This window comes from Micropterus salmoides, unplaced genomic scaffold (genome assembly GCF_014851395.1).
Source record: "Micropterus salmoides isolate LMB-PRFRI ecotype aquatic unplaced genomic scaffold, ASM1485139v1 Ms_hic_scaffold_2604, whole genome shotgun sequence".
Classification (NCBI taxonomy): domain Eukaryota; kingdom Metazoa; phylum Chordata; class Actinopteri; order Centrarchiformes; family Centrarchidae; genus Micropterus; species Micropterus salmoides.
In genome coordinates this window covers 4,495-24,785 of record NW_024041823.1, presented here as the reverse complement: position 1 = coordinate 24,785, position 20,291 = coordinate 4,495, and the positions used below count along the sequence as shown (strand labels likewise).

Below are 20,291 nucleotides of genomic sequence, written 5' to 3'. Positions count from 1 at the left end.
CTTTAGTTAAAAGAAGCAATGCCTGTGGAAAATTAAGGTGGAGGAGGGTCAGAAGTTCAGCAAATAACTGTTCTTCGGTGTTATTTTTTACTGGCATTTTATTCCTGATCGGTGCTATTTGGTATTTTTCCGATACCTTACGTCTTTTTCTTTCCTGTTTAAAAAATAATTAATTTAGGGTTAGTGCCATGATGGTCACTGTGTAATCACGTTGTATGCTTCTGAGTATCAGATAAATAACGGGGTGATCATTTTTTGCGCGTTAATAAAATCTGCATGTGCCAGGTATTCCCACAGAAAAGTTTGAACGATGTATAGCCATGTTAAAGGTACCACTAACGCACAGCATGTACGCTTTGTGGCATATATAAAACACACAGATCCAGTCAAGCATGAAAAGAAATCGGACAAATACTTTCTTTCTGTCTTTTCATTTTCACAGTTCGAGTTTCAGATGCAGATGGAGAAGAAAGATAGTCTGTGAGTAGCCGGGATTATTGCCTTGGTTTTATCTGTGTCACCCCTCAGTCAGACTCCGGTGTTCAACATGTTCCACCAGCTGACGGATCAAACGGTGAATGGCAGCTGTAAGGGACCCACCTCGGTGTGCAACAAGAGCGCTGATGGAGACGCACTCCAGCTACCCACTTTCTCCACCGCGGCCAAAGCCAGAGTCATCATCACCTTCACACTGTGTGCAGTGTCAGCTGTGTGCAACTTGGTTGTGCTGTGGGCTGCGGGAAACGGCGGCAAGCGCAAGTCACACGTCAGGATCCTCATCATGAACCTGACGGTGGCGGACCTGCTGGTGACTTTCATCGTGATGCCTGTGGACGCAGTGTGGAACATCACGGTGCAGTGGCAGGCGGGAGACGTCGCCTGCAGGCTGCTGATGTTTATGAAACTGGTGGCGATGTACTCCTGCGCTTTTGTAACTGTAGTCATCAGCTTGGATAGACAGTCTGCCATCCTCAATCCTCTGGGCATCAGTGAGGCCAAAAGGAAAAGTAAAATCATGTTGACTGTGGCCTGGACCATGAGTGTGATCCTCTCGCTCCCTCAGGTAAGATGTATGATCAAATACAGCCCTCCCTAAACATTCACATGTGGCTTCTGGCTATGACACACCTCTCACATCTGGCCTTTTATGTGCTGGAGAATGAAACCTTGTTCGGAAAGCAAATCATTACTGCAAGTGTGCATTCCTCTTGTGAATCCAGCTTATTGAGTTTTGCTGAAAAGGAAGATCAAGGTTAATTCAATGATCTGCAAAGGGAAACATGACATTCAACAGTGTAACAGTAAAATGCAGTTTGCTCACTGAATCTGCAGTGCTGGTTGCAGAAGACAAAATTAAAACACCTAAAAAGGTGTACTTTGCCTCCGCTTGTCTATTAAGTTTCATTGTGAAAGGTACAATGTGATCAACATGATCAATCAAATATAAAGAAGTAACAGTTCTGAAGTCATGTCAGAGAAGGCTATGTACTGTGTTGATGTTAGCATGCTAAAAAGCGAACCCCTGTCTGTACTGTTTCATAATACCACCTCAAGAGGCGATAGTCTGATAGTAGTATCAGGCATCCCCCCATATTTTTAGCTAGGAGATGTGTGCAGACAGAGAGTTCGCTATGTTACACAAGCTCTCTTTTAGCCCAAGAAATAAACAAATAAACTCACAAAATGTCTGACAGCAAGTATTCTCACTATTTTCCTTATCAAATAGAAAAGTTCAACTGTACATCTTCTGAATTACAGTTTCTCTCTTTTACTAAACTAATGGCCTCATTATCTCATTGTAAACACATTTCATTCAGACTTGACAGAAACAAATTAAAACTCACCTAAACCATATTTGTTAGTTTCTCCACTGTTCCAAAAAAAAAATGAAAATATTCTGTCTCTTCTTCACACTGTCTCTGTCTCTGTCTCTGATGCCCGACCTCCCTCTTGCTCCTCTCCCTCTTGACTCCTCTCTGAACGCTGTGTCTAGTTGTACCTGAAGTCAGAGTCCTGGTCGAGGCTGCTGTAAATCACCTCGGTACTGTATTCCCTGTCATCAAACTGGCATTCGTCGGTTCTGGTCTGGCCGTGATCAGTGGCTGCTGAGCCCAGCTCCATTGCCTGCTCTTCAGGCTCCACTTCTGGTGCTCGTTTCGGACTCAGCCAGCTTATAGGATCACTAAGTTAGCTGCACGGCAAACTGAGTTAACTAGCTAACAGCTTATGACCTGATATCCTGCCACCTAATTTGTTGGAGTATGAATTTGACAGGTGAAGATAGTGTCGATTCTTACACATTGTACCTTTAAAATATAGTTTGATAGTTTTTATTTCCAAGTTGTGGGAAGTTTCCCAATACTTAACATTAGTATGGATATGATTTACTCCTGGATATAGGCCTACAAGCACAAGGTCATGGTTGCTGGTTGCAAAACAACCTGTGAAATTCATAACAGTCCTTGAATTGGTTTTAACTTCTGAACACAAATGAGGCAGCTGCTTGCATGTATCAAATTGGATTTCTGGACAGGTGTAGCATAATGTCCAGAGATTGCTGACCCGAATGCTTATCAAGTACCTAATCAGGTGTAAGATAACCAGTTTGTTTCCTCAACCTAATCCATTTGGACTGGACCACACTAGGAAGTCAAGATCTAACAACAAAAAATCTCATTTAGGCTCAGAATGAGTATGAGTTTAGATTGTACAATTGACCCTTCGCTAAGCCCCCCCCTTAGTTACTGTTGCTAAGTGCCACTGTCTATTACTGCACTACCCGGAGAAATATTGTTAAATTTGTTGGAAATAGCGATCTCAGAAAGAAGCAGACAGTTTTGCAGTTGCACTGTGCATTTGAAGGTTGTATTCAGGCTGTCAAACTGACGTGAAAAAAATGAAAGATAGAAGCTAAAGCCTACCAATCACACAGTACAAGTGAACCACCGCATCCCCCGACGATTGAGACAAAAGACAACGATATTAAGGATCAACACTGTTCCTGTACAGCTGGGTAGGCCTCTATTCATATTACAATCATTAATAAGAAGAACAGTAGGACTTTATTACGTTACATTCAGTAGAAAGTTAGCTAGCGTTAGCTAGTTAACATTACATTATGAACAATCCACAGCCGACATTTTTCTGGAATTATGTTAGGTTTTGGAAAGTGAAGAATAAATTGTACTTCTCCTTTGAACCTCTCTGGGTAGCAACTGTAATTATTACAAGTGCCCCAGGAACAGCGTTTGAACATCTCTTGGAAAATAAAAAAGCTAGAAAATAACTCATTTTGCATTAGAGTCAATGGAGCGCAGCCATGAACGTGTCGGACCTCAGTTAGAGCGAGTCCTATGCTGCACTGTGATTGGCCAGCTGGGTTTGGTTTATTGTGGCAGCGACCTCTAGTTCTCTGGCTGTAGAAAGTCAGAGTAAACGTCACGGAAGTTATAGGTCATGTGACTAACTTAATGCACCTATTTTAACCCAAACCAGATGTTTTGCTTAACTTAACCAAGTAGTTTTGTTGCCTAAACCTAACCAAACTCTTTTACAACGTTAACCATATGTTTAACTTCACGCAACTTATGTACCGTAGTTAAGGTCCAGTCGCCTGTTGCTGGACTGGTATGGAAACGGTCATATATGCAGTTTTGGGAGGCATTGAAAAAATGACTTATTTTGTTGCTTAGGTTTGAGGACTTGTTTCTGTTTGTTGCTTTGGAGAGTAATTACAAATTGGTTATGAATTTTGTCAACTAATTCAATTTCAACATGATTATTTATTCCAAAAAGTTCATTTGTGCTAAAAACATATATAAAAGCATACAATGTATGGAACCATACATTGTGAGGACAAAGAAGCGGCCTACAGCCTGACTGATAATTGAATAATAATTGATTATTATCTATGTTAATGTGAAAAAATCCAATTATAATTTTAAGGAGTCATTGCCAGTGGTTATTTGTGTATTTGTAGTAACAGGTAATAAATTTAATTGTCAAGCAAACTGGTGAGGGTCCAGGCTGGCTGAGATGTTATTTATGTGCTGTAGAACCAGTTTCTCAAAGCACTTAGGGGTGAGTTCCAGAGTTCCTCACCATCACGCCTGCATTACCTCCTCGGCTTCTTATTCTTAACTCCACTGGGATCTCCTTTGGACATGCACGTCGATCCTGATATTGTAGGAGTTCCTCATGTGACTGTACCCACAGTGTTTTGTTGTTTGGTGCCCATTTCTGGTGTTAGTCCTATTTACAACAATCCTACTTACATATAAAATTACTTTACAAATACAGTGTTAAATAGTTTGAAAAGTTAAAAAGTTAACTATGAAATATAAAAAATATTATATGTAACTTGGACATGGGAGAGGAAGCTGCTGTGTTGGGTTGCCACTCTCTGCGGCACCAGAAGGCAGAGTGACCCAGTGCTCCTGATGGCCAGTACGACTACATTCTCAGTCGACCTTCCCGAGGCATTAGCACATCACGATGCGTTAGATTAAGTCTCCTGGTTGGTCAGTGCTAGATTTGTGTCCAACTATCGTCACATATAGCCAGGTTTTCTAGTGGTTCATACCAGGCTCTAAATTGAATCCACTACTGGTTGTATGTGCAGTGTTTCACTTGATGTTGCCCAATAAGAATTCAGAATCTCAACAAAAGGCACTAGTGTCTAAAAACCGTATGGACATGAAAGAAGCAGAGGCAAAAACGGTAATATCAGATGGGGCAGTGCGGGCAGGGCATCAAGGCCACTGTTGGTCCCAGGGCATATATTTTTGAGGGCCATAGGGCCAAACTGAGGGGGCACGGCAGCAATGGCCTTCATGAAATTTCTGCCCTGCTCACAAATCATTGACATGAAAGGTAAATAACTCAGTCTAACTGAGAACCATGTGCACACTACAGGACAAATCAAGTAGAAATAGTGGTAATGGGTCATTAATTTGTGGGATCACAATTATCAATCAGTCTATTCAAGTCAAATCAACTGACATCACATTCACCAATTAGAAAAAAGAAGAAACAAGATGACAGAGACGTTAATTTCTTTACTTATTTTTTACTTTAATTTTATTCTAATTCTTATTCAGTGCACCCTGCACCATTTTATTGAAATGCAAATGTAAGGCTCAGGCATTTATAAGTACTCAGGAGCCATTTCTTTACGAGTGGTCTGAGACATCTCTCAATTTCTTGCAACAATAAGTCAGAACATACTGACAAGTACCATAATTTACTTGAAATTCATTACCTTGAATTACCAAATAAGACTAATAATACATTGCAGGCATCACATCCTGTAATTATTCCACAGCTTTGTGGTGTTGAAGAACATCTACTGTAAATTTCGACCTATGCCACTGTTTGCTGATTCATAGTGTTTGGCTTGTATCTTGCTTATTTCCAAGGACACTGTACAGTAACAAGTAATGCTGCAGATTTCATGACACTACAGCTACCCTGCATGGGTCCTGATTTAGACTTAGACCAAGAACCTGTGACCTCTGAGAAACCCCTTTCTGCAACGGCTCTTCGAAAGGCTGTAATTGCAAAAACCTATTTGTTGTTTGTTGTTTTTGAACCTTTGAAAGATCAAAAGGGAACAAACCCTCAAAAGGATCTTGCATATAGATGTATTGCTGCAGTGTTTGTGTACTAAGACGGTCATCAGGCAACAATCTGAAAATATGAAACCCAATTGCGCAAATAAGACTTTATTCGTAATGATCCTGATGATGTGGACAACGACATGTATGATTTAAGATTTATTATCAGCTGAGCTACAGCAATAATAGCCATCATAGCTGCAATATTTAAATAAATTTAAGTTTAAAAACAAAAGGTGTACTGTAGAAAGAAAGCTGACTCCTATACTGTCTGTGTTGGTAGTGGATGTACTGTAGATCATGAGCTGTGAAATCAATGATTATGAAATAGAGGATTGGCATACTGGCACTACTGTCCTGGTCTATGCGTTATACTTACAAATCCTTTTTGTTTTGGTTGAAAGTTGCAGGGAGACATAAAGCCAATTAATGTCTCTGACCCAGAACATGGGACTCCATTCTCAATGGGTAGATCATGTCAAGCCAATCAACAAATCTGTTGGAATCTCTAACAGCATCACCCAAAGAAAGGACACAAAGAGGAAAGAGAGCTAGAGAGAGAGAGTGGTTGACCTTCTCAACTCGTCCTTACTTCACCAACGGTCAAGACATTTAAAGGCAGTATTATTACAGAATTGTCCCTGACATTATGCATGCATGATGAAGATTATGAAGAGATGAAAAATGCAATGCTGTATTCTGTCAGCAGGTCAACAGGCAATGCCATCAAAATTCTTCCATTGATCTACTACATCTACAATACATCAAATACAATTAATGCCATAAACCATTCAGGTTATTAGTGCAAGAATTACTCATTTTTTTGCAAAATTATTTTGAATTTATGAGTTCTGTTAAGTGTTGGCTGGGTTGTACTGTTTTTCATCAAGAGTTGAGACTTTGTAGAGGATGTTGCTGAGACCTCTGATTTAAAGTCTGGGGGCATCTTAATGTATATATATTTGATGTTTACTCAAAGGTTAAACATCAAATATATATATAAAAAAAAGGGTTTAGTTCTTGCAAAACAAATAATAGTTTAATACATACACTATTCTGCAGTCGCAGGAAAAAGTATTTCAACCCTTTGGATTTACCTGGATTTCTGCAGAAACTGATCATAAAATGTGATCTGATCTTCATCTAAGGGCTATGTTCAGACTGCTGCCAAATTGACCCAAATCAGATTTTTCTGCTCATATGTGACTCAAATCACATATTGTTATGACATTGTGAACAGGCCAAGTCACGTGGAATCTGATCTTTTCCAGTTCGGATTTGGGTCACTTTCACTTTCATGTTCGGTCCAAATCCGATACAGATTGGATCTTTTGAAATACGACTTCACTTCAATCTGGACACTCAGGCAGAAGTGATGCAACTTTGACATCACTCAAGAGTAGCTGTTGTCACAGTTCTGCTGTAGATGGAGCTGCGGTGAACTAAAAAGCCATAAACATGTGGCTCTCTTTCTTCTCTACCTTGCTAGCATATGCTCACAAATTCTCTTTCTTCCACCTGAAATCCACCGGACCGCGAGCTTTCTATTGAGTTACGTGCATGCTACTTGTCCGTGCGGACACAGTAGAGAGAGAGGAAGTGAGTTGTGGGGCAGATACATTGTACAGCACCAGGAACCGTAATGAATTACAGAAAGTCGTGAAAATTTGTCATAATTCGGGAGAAATGTGACGCCGGGAGGAAACCGTGAGAGGACAATGAAATACAGGACTCTCCCATGAACCGTGCCTTGAACAAAAGAGCTCTCATAAGACCTCAGATTAAGAACTGTTGAGCTGCATAAAGCTGGATAGAGATACAAAAGTATCACTTAAGACCTTGATGTTCATCAGTCCAAGGTAAGACAAATTATCTATAAATGGAGAAAGTTCATCACTGTTGCTACTCTCCCTAGGACTGGTTGTCCTGCAAAAATGACTTCACAAGCATAGCGCAGGATGCTCAGTGGGGTTCCATTTTGTCTACATTTATTAATTTAGTTGACGCTTTTATCCAAAGTGACTTACAATTGCTATATATGTCAGAGGTTGCACAACTCTGGAGCAACTAGGTGTTAAGTGTCAGGGACACATTGGTGAATGGGTCACAGTGGGTAGTTGAACCCGGGTCTCTTACACCAAAGGCATGTGTCTTAACCACTGCACCATCACCACCCCAAAAAGAAACCCTAGAGTGTCAGCTGAAGACTTACAGAAATCTCTGGAACATGCTAACATGCTAACTCCTTTATATGTAAAGCACTAAACAAGATGGAGTTCATGGGAGGACATGGAGGAAGCCACTGTTGTCCAAAAAAACATTGCTGCACGTCTGAAGTTTGCAAAAGAGCATCTGGATGTTCCACAGCCTGGAAGGGTTGCTATCAATGACAAAAAATGGAAAATGGAAAAATTAATTCCATAGTTTGTCAAGAAATTTTGAAGGAGAATGTAAGGCCATATGTCCACCAATTGAAGCTCAACAGAAGATTGGTGATGTAACAGGACAACAACCCAAAGCACAGAAGTAAATCAACAACAGAATGGCATCAGCAGAAAATATGCCTTCTGCAGTGGCCCAGCTTGAACTCAACCCAAATGACCCTTTGCTAAGCCCTGCCCCCCTTAGTTACTGTTGCTAAGTCTGACGAACTGTCGGCGCTGCCACTGTCTATTTAAGCGATCTCAGTGCAGTTGCACTGTGCATTTGAAGGTTGTATTCAGGCTGTCAAACTGATGTGAAAAAAATGAAAGATAGAAGCTAAAGCCTACCAATCACACAGTACAAGTGAACCACCACATCCCCCGACGATTGAGACAAAAGACAACGATATTAAGGATCAACACTGTTCCTGTACAGCTGGGTAGGCCTCTATCCACTATTACAATCATTAAAAAGCAGACAGTAGTGTTTTTATTACGTTACATTCAGTAGGAAGTTAGCTAGCATTAGCTAACTAACATTACATTAGGAACGATCCACAGCCAACATTTTTTCTGGGTTTATTTTAGATTTTGCAAAGAGAATAAATCATACTTCTTCTATCAACCTCTCTAGGTAGCGATTGTAACTATACAGCCATGAAAGTGTCGGACCTCAGTTAGAGCTAGTCCTATACTGCGCTGTGATTGGACAGCTGTGTATTCAGGGCGTGGCTTAGCAAAACGTCAATTGAGATGCTGTGGCATGACCTTAAGAGAGCGGTTCACATCAGACATCCCAAGAATATTGCTGAACTTAAACCGTTTTGTAAAGAGGAAAGGTCCAAAAAGAGAGGTGTGCTCCCTGAGAATAGAGCCATTTCGCCAAACTTAACTTACTGTGGCGCAAATATCAGTTACTTAGATGAAAGTTGCCCTGAATTAAATATAGTTTATAGTTTTATTTCATATTATTCGGCTCCAGGCTGTACAGCTTACATTTAGTCCACCTTATGTAATACAGAGGATGCTGGAGCACTGGACTGAATATAGGACTCACATCACACTTACATAGCTGTGTCAGTGTCGCTACTGTGCAAGACCACTGGACCAAATCTCCATTTACAAATTTTAAAAGGCTGTAATGCTAGAAAAAGTGAAGACAGAACTATCAATTCTTTTTGCTGCTAGAATAGGATATAAAGGCAGGTTTTATTATACAGGTTAAACAGAAGCTATGTTTCCATCTAATTGTCAAGGAAATTTTAAGCAGACTTTTGAAATGTCGTAAAAAAGCAAAAAAAAAGAAAATGCGAAATAGCTTTTCCATCAGCTGGTTTGGAGTGAATAAACTAGGCTACGGCAAGTGTAGTTACATCAGAAGTTGACGTTACACATGGCTGTTATAAACAAGAAGAACAGGTTGCATAATTTCTTAATGAAAAGCTTAATATTTATACTTAAAAAACAAATAAAAATGACCCAGGTTCTCAGTGGTACCTCTGTATAAGAAGAGAAATACATAAGCATATTACTTATTAATATTTATATTATATATTGACATTTGAAACAGATCTACAGAGGATGAGGCCTTATGAATAGATTAAAAAAGAAATTATAAAGTGTTGAAGCAAGAACCCCTGTAAAGCTTTCAGGAGGAACCTTTAGCATGCCCTCTCTGGAGGTTTCAAGATTGAACTCCTGAATAATGAGAGGTTCCAACCCTTAAGGCTTGTTCCTGCTGTGAGTCATTTACATGTTAAGTTTCTTCATGAAACTCTAATCTAAAGAGTATCAGATGGGTGTTAATGTTGCAACATTAAGTTCTTCAGAAACCTCCTCAGTTGCGGTTCCAAATGGACCATCAGTCACACTGCAGACAGGTGGATGATGACTGTTAAGTAGACACAGCCTCTAAATTACTGACTAGCTGCCTGGAGAAGAAGAGATGTAGCAATGTTGGGCTGTAACGTATCATGTTTGCACTCGTCTGCTGATCTACAGCATTTATCCTTTAGCCTTTTTTCAATAATGAAAGCGTAACAGGCATTGGTGTTAATTTGCTTCATGTGAATGTACAACTGTTGGCTACTGTAAACAGGTTGTAGCTGGGGTGGGTACTGTCCTTTAGTATCATTTTGGGCTCTGCGTACGCACCTCACCTCACTAATATCACTAATGTTCAGGAGATAGGTACCAATGATCTTCTGAGCAGTTTAATCATCCGCTGCAGAGCCTCCGGTCCAGTGCCGTACACATCCCATGCCAGTTAGTGATGTTTTCAGACAGGACGCTTTCTACTGCTCCAATGTAAAAGCAGTCAAGAACTTGGCATGGGAATTTGGCCTTCTTAAGCTTTGTTGTTTTTGAGCTTTCTTCACCAGCGTGGAGATGTGAGATGACCATGTCAGGTTCTCTGTGATGCTGATTCCTAGGAACCTGAAACTGTTCACCTGCTCCACCTTAGCACCACTGATGTAGACAGGATTGTGTGTCTTTATCTTCTTTTTCCTGAAATCAGAAACAATCAGCTCCTTGGTTTTGCTGACATTGAGAAAGTTGTTCTCTATACACCACTCTGCAAGGTTATCAATTTCCTCCCTATATGAAGTCTCATCGTTTAAAATCCGGCCAATGATGATGGTGTTGTCTGCAAACTTCACAACAGAGTTCTCTCCGTGTTGGGGGGGATGCAGTCACGGGTGCACAGTATGAACAGGAGGGGGCCTGGGCACACAGCCCTGGGGGGCTCTGGTGTTGAGCACTAGAGTGGAGGAGGTGTGTTCGGCAGTCCAAACTGTCTGGGGTCTGTTCGCGAGGAAGTCCAATATCCAGTTGCAGATTTAAAGCGTGATATAAAGTGCTGAGTTTGCTGATCACTTTCATTGTAGAGATTGTGTTGAATGCTGAGCTGAAATACAGAAACAGCATTCTGATGTAGGTGTTGTTTTTCTCAAGGTGTGTGAGTGGAGGGCAGTGGAGATGACATCTTCTGTGGATCTGTTGGTTCTGAAAGCAAACTGTTGAGGGTCCAGGCTGGCTGGGTTGTTCTTTATGTGCTGAAGATCCAGTTTCTCAAAGCACCTCATCAGAATGGGGATGAGTGCCACAGGGCAGTAGTCATCCAGACTAGACACTGCAGACTTTTTAGGTACAGGAACGATGGTGGCTGTCTTGAAGCAGGTGGGAAACCTCTCCTGAGACAGTGATATGTTCAAAATGTCAGTAATAACATCAACTAGCAGACTAGCGCAGGTTTTTAGTACATGGCCAGCTGATTTACTCATATTCACCCTCAGCAGGACTCTTCTCACATCTGCTGTGGATACTGACAGTAGACGGACCTCTGGAAGAGTAGTCTTTACACCTGACTCTTTAGGCTACACGACGTTCAGAGTCGGCCGATGGCCATGCTGTTCACACTACACGAGCTGACAGCGGCTGTGTCACCCGACACTGGTCTCCAAACCACGTTTTGTCAAGAAAAAACATGTGAAATGTCAAACGGGATATGACGCGAACCTACACAGCTGTTGTTAGTTATTATAAAGAGCAATTATAAAGACAGAGAATCTGGGTGAAAGAATGGATTAGCACACGCAGGTAGCAGGGATTGTCTGAGCTACAGAGAGAGCTGGAGGTGAGTAAAAAGTGTTTTGCAGAGAAAAAGTAGCTGCTTGCTCTGCCAGCTGCCTTATCTCATTGGCTGGAAGTGGATGTTGAGTCGGCCAACTCTTCCAGATATTTGGCATTGACGCTTCCTTGAATAGTTCACACATAACGACTTCCAGTCGATCACTGATTTACCCTTGATCACAGCCCGACGGTCATCGAGCTTGACAACCAGCAAATTGGACTTAAAATCGTGCAATCTGAGCTAGGCTTTTGTCAACTCCGAAAACGTTTGAGCACATTATGGATCCACCATCAATTTTTGTAAAACTGCCAATATTCTAACTCTACTCAGCTGATTTATCACCTCAAAACTTCTCAGAGGTGGATTTAGAAATAAAAATTGTAAAATATAATACACTGGCCCCCGTCTCTGACCAATCAGCAGTCTGCAGTAAGCTTTTGGTATTAACTCAACTCAACTCAGTTGGCTTGGAACCTTAACGGAGATGATGCGAAAAAAATTATCAGGTACCAGGTACAACTTTTCCAAAGTGGAAAAACTAAAAAAAGGCTAGTATAGTCAAGGCGATTTGAGCTGGTACCATGCTGTAGAAAAGGGCCATTAGATGCCATGCAGTGCTTGTTCAATTTCATCTCACATTGGTTTCTCATGCAGCATTAATAACACAGCATTAACAACACAGAAACAACACGATAATGGCGGAAGTACTGTTAGATATTCAACTTTATAAAACTCTTACAACTCCATTTCAACACATTCTCTCTAACACATATCAAACCTGAGTAATAGCGATAACTCCATTGCAACAATTCACTACCACATCAGAGCATATAAGCCCTACACTTGCTGTTGCAGAGTGGAGCGGCTTGCGCTGTACTGTAGTTTATTCAAAGTTTATTAATTATGTTTATTAATGTGTCTCGTGTCCAAATTGCACCAAATGCTGGACTCCCTTGGGTCTGCAGCAACTCACCCGCCACATGTGAGGTTGATTGGATGAACGGTTCTGGACATAATCGAAATACAAACACACACACACACACACACACACACACACACACACACACACACACACAGATTGCTGCCTTTGTTAGAGAGATGTATAATATGTGCTTACAGAACCAGCGCAGTAACACACAAGTGTGTAATACACCTGATGTTCCACTAGAGGACAGAGTGTCAGTGTCACGTTTTGCCTCAACGTGAAAAGTACACGCGCCTATGAAGGTGCCGTACCAGCAGGGAACAAATGTAGTATAAAGAGCGACAAAGTCTACATAGGGAAGAGGCCAGGGTGGATGGATGGGGTAAACATAGGACTTTCACACAGGGAACTGGGGGTAATTTTCCTTGTGAAACCAATGGTCAATGTTGATTGTTTTAAGGAAGTATTTATTTTATCCCAAACCTGCTGTTAGATTCTTTCACCTTTTACAGTAACATCCACTTTTTCTATTTCATTTCCCCTTTATACAGCTTTAATGTTAGAAAAATCACATTATTCCAAACTGTCTGATAGTACATTCTGTATCAGCTTGTTCCAATATTTCGTTGAAGCTACAGTATATGGTGTTTACACTGAAATTAAACACATTAAATCCAAGGCTCCATGTTTATATGGCTACACCATTCCATAAATTGAGATGTTTGATGTTTTGAGTATGATTTTATACACATTCCTCCCTATTCAGCCTAACGTACTGTATTTGGTGGAGTTGGAACATGGCTTGGCCAAACACCATGATTTTGTAGTGATTGACAGTGAATGACAGCGGAGCTTTAGAGGTACAATTTAAAAAAAGCTTCACTCAGCTAGTCGCTTAAAGCTTTCAAAACCATATCATGAGACATAAATATTTATGTGACATCACATGTTTGAATGAAAGAAACTCAAACATGTGATGTCACAACTTGTTTTTATTTTGACACTTTCCTTTGAATTGAGAAGCGCACTGACTGACTTACTACTTGAATCTCAACACACATGTATTCTGTTCCTTTGAAAAAATTAAGCATATTGTGTTCATTCAAAGATCCATATAGGCTATACTGATGATGATGATCTTGGAGGGAAAACGAGTGTCTTGCTCATAAAGCAGACTTATCCATGCTTACCTGGGCTAATGCACTGACTCACTTCCAGTGGCTTAGATGTTGTACAGCTCAGCCATTTCAGTCCATTTATCTTCACTGTGATAGCTGAGGGCCTCAAACAAACAAGACTGCTGCTGTTTCTATTTTTTCAATGCAAAGGCTGCGAAAAATTCAAAATTTGATTCCATCTTGTCTGCTTTCAGTTGAGATGATATCACATTCTTATAAGTTGTGGAACATGCTTACATAAAACAGTTTGCATCTTTAGGATGTATATATTTTTGCTTTAATGTAATTTAATATAATGCAGTTTTTGGCCTGTTGCATGTTCAGTTTCGTTTCCCATTTTGTGTTTTCCTGAGCAGAGAAATAAAGGAACAAATATAATGAAGTTATTGTCATGGGAGACCTGCAGAATTGTTGACTGAACCTGAGTCACTGTTGTGTTTTTAACTCATTTTTTATGATAACACAATTAAGCATCAAATCAACTTAAGCGCTTTAGAGGAAAACCAGGACAGGGGGTTTTCCTTTGGGGCTTGCTTCATTTGTCCGCAAGAACTGCAATTACTGGCCTTTACTTTAACAGAGGATTGGAAGTGTACATACCCGCAGTGAGTGCAGTGTTTCAGGAGCCCAGATGTCTCATGGGATTGTCTTTCCTGCAAGATAAATATATTTTTTCTTATACAGCCAAAAGGCTTTCCGTGTCCAATGAAAAAACTGTGTAGGTCCTTTTCTTCACATGAGCACCTACATCAGTCTATCAGACATTTTAAAATGACAAGGGCATATTCAGCTGTAAGAGTGTGATAACAGCTCAATTTGTATTTAAAGTACCTGTATTTGAAGGCTCTGCACGTTTTAGCCAGTGTCAGTTGGATTCAAACACGATGAGAATATAGATATAAATCAACACATTATCTGAATTATTATTATTACATATTTAGACATTTTGTCAGTTACTGACATGAAACACAATCGATATTTCAAGTAATGTAGTGCGCATTGCACAGTCTTAATCCAAACCTACTGTCAAACGACCTCTCCTTGAGCTAGTGAGACTCTATTCCTCTGATAATTAAGGTAGGAAATAAATAACTTAATTGAACTTAATTGTCATTCAGCTACAGACAGAATCACAGCATGTCAAATGGACTGCATTTATTTAGCACTTTACAATTCTCCCTCATTTACCTATGTGTACACAAATTCAAATCGATGGTGGTGGATCAGCCATGCAAGTCTCTGACCTGGTTATCAATTGGAGTTAATTGGCTTGCCCAAGAACAAAGGAGGAGCTGGGGATCGATCCACTACCTCCTGAGTCAAGGCCTCCCCACAGTACACTTAAGTTTGCCAATATACATTATGTCCATTTTGTCTAACAATGGTCCACGCTTTCCTCACTCACAACTCTCCCTGGCATCTTCATCTCCCCATGGAGATAAGAGAGAGAAACACAAGGAAGAGATGCGAGGGTGGAGGAATTTTATTTACCAAATAGGACATCCGTACTCAATCCAGCGTCATTAGGAGATGGCAATTACTAATTGTTTATGATCTGCCCTTTAATGTGGCAAAATCAAAGTAACAGTTAACAAGGTACAAGGTTATTAGTTTATTAGTCATTATATAGCACAAGGCTGCATAATGAAATGAAATTTGTAGTTCCTTCATGCTACACACAACATATAATAGGCCTATATTAAAATATAGTAACATATAATATAAAATAAACAATATATACAGACATGTATACACCCAAAACATTCCACAGTGCATTTTTGAATTTGCGTCTGGGGCGAATGTAAACATCTTTATCTTCACAATAAACAGTCTGAAATCCATCTTGACTGCATTTGAGCACCAAGCATCATTGATGTAAAACACAGAGTCCACTTCTTGTCATCTTGCCAGAGTCTTGTGCTCACAGCTCGGAACATAAACCACCTGCCAAGTGCTTGATCCAGGATGTTGATGGGGCAGGTCTCTGCAACGATGTGGGCACATCAGTCTCTGAATTCCGTTGTGTGGTCAACACAAGTCCCATTTTGTCCAGACTGGCTCTTTAGGAGCGGAATTACGTCCAAGCTGGGCTAGTATGGCTCCTCTCCTAGCTCTCTTTCTTCTTCTCTGAGTGATCACCGTGCAGAAAATAAGAAAAGATGAAAAAAAAGTAGACAAACGTAAAGTGTTTTCAGGATCTACACATGTAATATTTTATTTTCTGAATAAATATGAAAAACTATAGATACACTAATGGTGCTACTTTTCCTGTGTCCAGAGGTAATTTGCCATATCTACAGTAATACAATCAATTTATTGCTGTTTCCAACTCAGCCTGTAAGTTTCTCTGGAAGCCTCCTCTCTCCTCATCTCTGAGATGCATTTAAGGAATTGGCACATCCTTGATGATAGTGGACCTCAGTCGATTTCCGAGCGAGGGAGGGAGAAAGCATAATTAGTTAGATGTTTCTGTTGAAGAAATATTGTGAGCTAGGTTCAGGTGTGATGAAGTTTGGGAGACTGATGAGACTTACATTGCATGGTTTTTTGAGCCCAGCCGAGGAGATACAGTACACCATGCAATATGTGAACACATCAAATGCCAACACCAAATCTGAAGGATATTTCCTGTATTGGGATATTTATCCTTCTTAGATCCACCGAGATTCACTAAGAGTCCAAATAAGGTTATTGTTCATCCCTAACATGTGTGAAGAGTCTATTGGTTATTGGTTCAAATCAAGACACAATGTGTGTCCTTCAAGCCACATGCAACACATTCTACATAGAGACAGTCAGTCTGTCTGCAGTGAAACAAAATAAAGATAATCTAGACCTTGGGTTACCTAACAAACAGTGCATCATTATCAACTCAGCTGCGTCAGTCATTTGACAAGCAGGCAGAGAGAAGAGACAGCATCTGACCTAGAGTTTTGGAGATTCCCTGGCTGTCACCTTTGGCTTACTTTAGCTAAGCAGTTGACCCTATCATGACCTGGGGAAACCTGTGTCTTAGTACCCCTAAATTATTCCTTCACAGATTCTGTCTGTCTAGCTGATTAAGAGTTATCACTCCTCTTGTCTTTTCATGCAGATGTTCATATTTCACAATGTGACCATCACAGTCCCACAGAACTTCACCCAGTGCACCACCCACGGCAGTTTTTTCCAGCACTGGCAGGAGACCCTCTACAACATGTTCACCTTTGTGTGCCTCTTCCTCCTGCCTTTGGTCATCATGATCTTCTGTTACACACGAATCCTTGTTGAGATATCCAGCCGCATGGCCCGGGGTAACCGTAAGTCTCACATTCTCTAAAAAAATTATGCGTTTTCTGAGACCAAAGGTGTTGTCCATGACCAAGACTTCCTCTCTTCTAGTGCTGTCTAAGATGTTCATCTCCGCCGCTCCCACAACAACATCCCTAAAGCTCGGATGAGGACTCTTAAGATGAGCATTGTCATTGTGATGTCATTCATCATCTGCTGGACCCCGTACTACCTGCTAGGCCTGTGGTATTGGTTGTTCCCTGAAAAAATGGAGGAGACAGTCTCTCATTCACTGACTCATATGCTGTTTATCTTTGGCCTCTTCAATGCCTGCCTAGACCCCATTACATATGGTCTGTTTACCATTCATCTTCACCAGGGTCTTAAGAGATGCCATCGAAGTTCAAACCCACAGACTGAATTAGAAAACAATACTTGCCTTGTACAGATGTCACACAGGCAGACTGCCTCGGGTGGTCACAATACAGACATAGAGGAGGCAAACGACAACAACAGAAAGAAAAGTGGATTAAGGCCAATCATCCCAGAAAGCAAAATGTAATGGATTGAAGAATTTCATTAAAAAGAATCTCTGCTCTTAAAGAGCTGAGTTTCGTCTTTCTCTAGAGATTTAAATGATTTTGCTTTGAAATGCTGAAGCTCCACAAAAATTCAGTGCTCTTCTGTCAGACGAATCTGTTCCACTGATGTAATAGATGGTGTTTAATATCTCAGCCCTGGTTTGTTTATCCCGAGTTTGCAGAGTGATCATTGTCATTGCTCTTTCGCTAGCATTTACAAAATCAAGCAATTGACAGCACTCAGAATGTCTCACACACTGCTAATAGGATTTTTATTTCACAATTCAGGTCAAGTTGATGAAAATTTGTTTAAAGTTGCCCTAAACTGACTAAATCTGTATTGCTACCATACGTTCTAGCACAACTCTTGATAACATGGGTTTAAAACACACGCACACACACACACACGCACACACACACATTAAGCTAATGGGTTTTACTGGTTAAATATTTTGGTGTCTTGTATTATTTCCTGTGTCAAAAGAAAGAAAATGATAGAAAAATGTTTGCATTTGACTAAAGATGTCTAGTTAGATAAAAGGTGTGAATAAAAATAGTTACTGCATTGATAACATTGAGGTTTTTGTAGAGATTTGTCATTTGGGTAACTGCTGTGTAGTTTAACTTTTTGTTGTTATTTTTTATATTGTTATTACATATTGATTGGCTTTCTCCCACAAGGTCCTCTGCTGATCATTGCTTTGTGACAGGAAACTGTTTTAAACTGCCATTTGTAGTCCTGAGTGCGCAATATAAAATACTGTGATTTTGTTTCATTACAATAATGAATGCTATGACATGATCATTATTGATCATGACCGACGTTTAACTGAATGTTTTTATGCATGTTACTATGTATTTATGATGTACATGAACAGCATATTGTTGATGTGTTATTGACTGTTTTATTTGTCCAAGATCAATTCTGTTTACAAAAATCACACTGGAGACAAAGTATCCCTGATTCATCATGCCATTTGGTGTATTTTTCATGTTAGTACTAGTGTTAGGGTATTATGTTGTAAATTGTGTAGCATTTTGTGATGGAGAAATGCACAAGAAAACAGCTTAAAGGAGACCTATTATACTGCATTTCCAGTCCTATATTGTAGTTCTGTTACTCCTCTATGGCAGTTTTGCATAATTTAAAGTTCAAAAAAATAATTTTCTATCTTATTCTGGCACTTCATGCAAGCCCTCATTTCAGCATCTGTCTGAAACAAGCTGTAGATGCTCCTGTCTTTTTGAGACCCCCCCCTCCTAAGCCCACTGTCTTCTGATTGGCCATTGTCTTATGTGTTTACCAGGTGCAGGGATGGGCAGCATGTTCCTATGTGGGTGTGCCGAGCATTCAATTCAATTCAGTTCAGTTCAGCTTTATTGGCATGAATGTAAAACAAAAATATTGCCAAAGCTACAAATAAATTACAAAAGAACATTAATTTTATACAGCATTCTCTGCTTGGAGCAAATGACCATATATGGAAATCTGGCTCAGAATGATATCATACCGAGCTGTTGTAGAAAAAAACTGAACAGCGCATTCAGAACAGGGGGATATCTGAGGTTTTGGCTCACAGGGATTTCTTTTAAATAATTTTACCTCATTATTTGAAACTTTGGTCATGTTTAACATGAACATCTGACACTAACATTATAAATATGCAAGAAAATATGAAAAAGCATAATAGGTCCCCTTTAAGTAAAAAAAAACCCAATAGCATTTGTTTGCATGATGTTTCCTTTCTGCAATTTATAGAAGATGTTGAACGTATACTTGTGATATGTTAATTTGTTGAATAAAAGATTTTACCTTTTTTTTCCAACTGCAGTTGGTGACATAAAGTGACATAATCTTGAATATACAGTGTTTCTCTGAAATATTGGAAAATTCAAATGGATACCATCTTGCAAAACAAAGGTGGGATTATCGTTGGGGATTAAGTCTAATTTCTACATTCCTTGTAACTATCATACCCTGAGACCCTGTACACAGGATAAGCGGTTGATGATGGATGGATGGATGGTAACTATCATAAGCTTATCCCTACCTCTGTGTTCACTGCCAGAAATTGTGATTTTTCTGACAAGCATTATGAGGCAATTGGTTAGATGAAAGTGTATTTAGGATTATATCAATCAAGGGGCATTGTTCATAATGTGTTAAAAGATGGAACAATGTCAAGATAGTTCATATTTCTATTCATTAGTTAATCTCTAGTGCGACACTATTGTGGCACATAATTATGAAAAGCTGCTTAACCTAGTAAAGTTGCTTGACATTTCCTGCTGATATTTTGCTGTTATCTGGATAATGAAGTGTTATTTGGTGTGAAAAATTAACACTTCAATACACCAGACGTGAACCACTTGCCCCACATTCTGCAGTCCCCGAACTTGTTGAACACTCTTTGATTTGAATTACTACAAAGCAAAGTGGATCATGGTACACGTGTCTTAGCATATTGGCTGTGCTGACATTGATAGAATACAACTTGGATGGAATTTGTTTTATTTACTTTGACACATGGAGGAGTGTACCACACACACACTGATTGCCAGTATAATGAGTTGTCATGAATGTGTAAGAGTGAATATAATTAATCTCGTCCCTTATTGTTGAGAAAAATTAAAAGGCTCAGTCTAATGCATAATTTATTTTCAG

At 39.9% G+C, this 20,291-nt stretch overlaps 1 pseudogene; it reads left to right on the top strand.

The window, feature by feature from the left end:
* Nucleotides 1-453: 453 nt before the first annotated feature.
* On the top strand, nucleotides 454-17,607 carry LOC119919185 (annotated as a pseudogene).
* The last annotated feature ends 2,684 nt before the right edge of the window (nucleotides 17,608-20,291 follow it).